Below are 2,736 nucleotides of genomic sequence, written 5' to 3'. Positions count from 1 at the left end.
TTCTCGACAATCTTAGTGGAAGTATTTCTGCTTCCGGTATATGTACCACTGCCCTATACACATAACCTGGTATTCTTTGAGCCACGGGGCTCTAAACAGAGAACTAGTCATGATCGTTTAGACTGCGGCTACCTAGCCTTTGACTGATTAGGCTTAACAGTTATGTTTGGATCCAGAGATATGCATATTCAGTCTGAGTTGATTTTATTCTCTACTTTGTATTATAACGTTTTAGAGATCATGTGTAAAGCCCCGTTACAGGTGCCTCACATTTGGGTGTTGGATTTACTCATCAACATAGTTCTAATAATCAGAGTTAATAAAAACATTCGCGGAATATAAAAACTTTCAATAAGACATACATACTTATCCATAACTTGTCTTAATAAACATATTGTCTTTAAAACACAAACTATTAAACGCCTTTGGGTCTTCCGATGCCAGCCTCTTATTCAATGCCACGTGTTCCCCTCAAGCGAGCTGTCTCATTCTACTCACCTGCGTGCATACTAAAAGTCAGCTACGCTTAGTGAGTTCTAGTTAATAACATAACATACATTACTTACATACTGACATTCTTTCGTTCGAACTTTCATATTTAAATTCTACTTTAATTTATTCTATTCTGTCTCGGATATTATTAGGGTCCGGTCCCATTTCTGCCTTGGATATTATTAGGGTCCAGTCCCGTTTCTGCCTCGAGATTATTAAAGGGCTCGGTCCCTTTTCTGCCTTCGATATTATTAGGGTCCAGTCCCTTTTCTTCCTCGAGATTATTAAAGGGCTCGGTCCCTTTTCTACCTTGGATATTATTAGGGTCCAGTCCCTTTTCTACCTTTCTATCTCTTACATTCATTCATAACATACATACGTATCATTCATAGTTCATACATAACATTCATATTCATAATTATAACTTGGCAGTACGTGCAATATCCGAAGATCGTTCACGTACCGACAAGAAATTATTCATACATTATACATAGCATTCATATTCATAACTATAACTTGATAGTACGTGCAAAATCTGAAGATCGTTCACGTAGCGACAAGCAATCATTCATACCGTTCACATATATCACATAGGTCATACACTTATCACTTAGGATAAGTGTATTAACAAATCACATCGAGTATGCACACAGCCCCAAAAACATAACAAAAAAATGGCGCTAGAAACTCACCTGGATCCTGTTGCGTTCCCCGTTAATCGTTATCCCCTTCTTTAATTGAGCACGGATAACTGTTATATATGTGTGTGTGTGTGTGTATGTGTGTGTGTGTTAATTAACCATATACTTAATTAAGTTGGTATTTTAGTTAACCATCGTATTTTCTGAGTTGGGCCTTCTGTTATGATTTGGATAATGGGCTAGTTCGTTTAGATCAGATATGGGCTTAGCATCTAGGCTGGGTCAATCCTCTATTCAGTATGGCATCTGGGCCCAACTGGATTTAGGCCCAAACCAAATATAGACTGGTCAGCCGAGAACCCTTGGTAGAGAACCATGGTTGACCGAGATCCTGGATTGACCGAAAACTCGTAAGGTGGCTGAGAACTCCTGGTCACCGAGAACTCATGTTGACCGAGTAATAGCGTTGACCGAGAACTCAAGACGGAGGCTCAGGTCACCGAGAACCCTTGTCTAATGCTTTTAGCTCAGATTTTCCTTTCTTTAGATCCATTTTAGGCTCAAATAACGGTTATCGGTTCATGATTACACTTTTAATCATCTTTATCTCATTCTCCATAACTGTTTTACATTCGTTATCATTCCATCGTCAAGACCTAACCCATTTCCAGTATAAAGTTTGAACCTTTACGCATAAAAACGTTCTTTAAGCTAGATCTAGGGTTTTCTTGATGAACCGTATATATCCATAAGTCCGTTATGTCCATTTTAATCATCAAGTTTGCCTTTTTATTACATAATAAGGTTCAATTTACTGCCCTACTAAGTTTCATGCAAAACCGACTTCGTTTACCCGTTCTTTTTAGAAACTGAACACTACTCGTTTTACCCGAAACGAACAACTAACCCGTTTACTATCAAGTTCATTACATTATCAATAATCATGCCCCTATCTATCATCCTACCAAATTTCTTGTAAATCCGTTCATGAAAAGTAAGCCTTTTAACAAAAACATACCTTTGAGGTTTATGTTTGAAATCACTCGAGAGGCCAAAACCATATCAAATGAACTCCGATTTGAGTGATTCATGTGGCCACGGAACCGTCTTGTCCCGATCTACAAACCCATCAGCTCTCCTTCACCGGAAACTGCAGCTACAGTCGCCAGAACAGCTGAACAGTTGTCGGAATCTTCACTTTTAAACTGCTATGATTTTGCTGATAAAAACCGCACTTCCCGACCTATGATTGAAGATCTAATCGTTGGGAATCTTCAATTATATACCGTGAACACTCAGTTAAAAGTTGAGACTGATCCGACGGCTAGATCTCCAGGAATCTTTGTGTCTTTGTGGGTGGTTTTCTCAAAAATAGGAATTGGGTTAAGTGTGTGTTTTGATGGTGTAGGCTATGGTGTAAAGATTTATGAAAATAGAAAGGATTAGGGTTTTAAGGGGTATTTATACTCCTTTAAGCCCATGGACCTTAGGCCCATCTTTCCTTTTGATCCATAATTAATTACATCTAATTAGCCTACTTATCCGAGTTTTTTACCAAAATGGAGTGTAGGGAAAATGTATTTACCAAAATAGGTTAAATGAA

The sequence above is a fragment of the Bidens hawaiensis genome, unplaced genomic scaffold (genome assembly GCF_021521415.1).
Source record: "Bidens hawaiensis isolate Kalapana, Puna unplaced genomic scaffold, B.hawaiensis_p1.1 tig00041829_1, whole genome shotgun sequence".
In the NCBI taxonomy this organism is placed as follows: Eukaryota; Viridiplantae; Streptophyta; class Magnoliopsida; order Asterales; family Asteraceae; genus Bidens; species Bidens hawaiensis.
Note: the sequence above shows the minus strand (reverse complement) of the source record.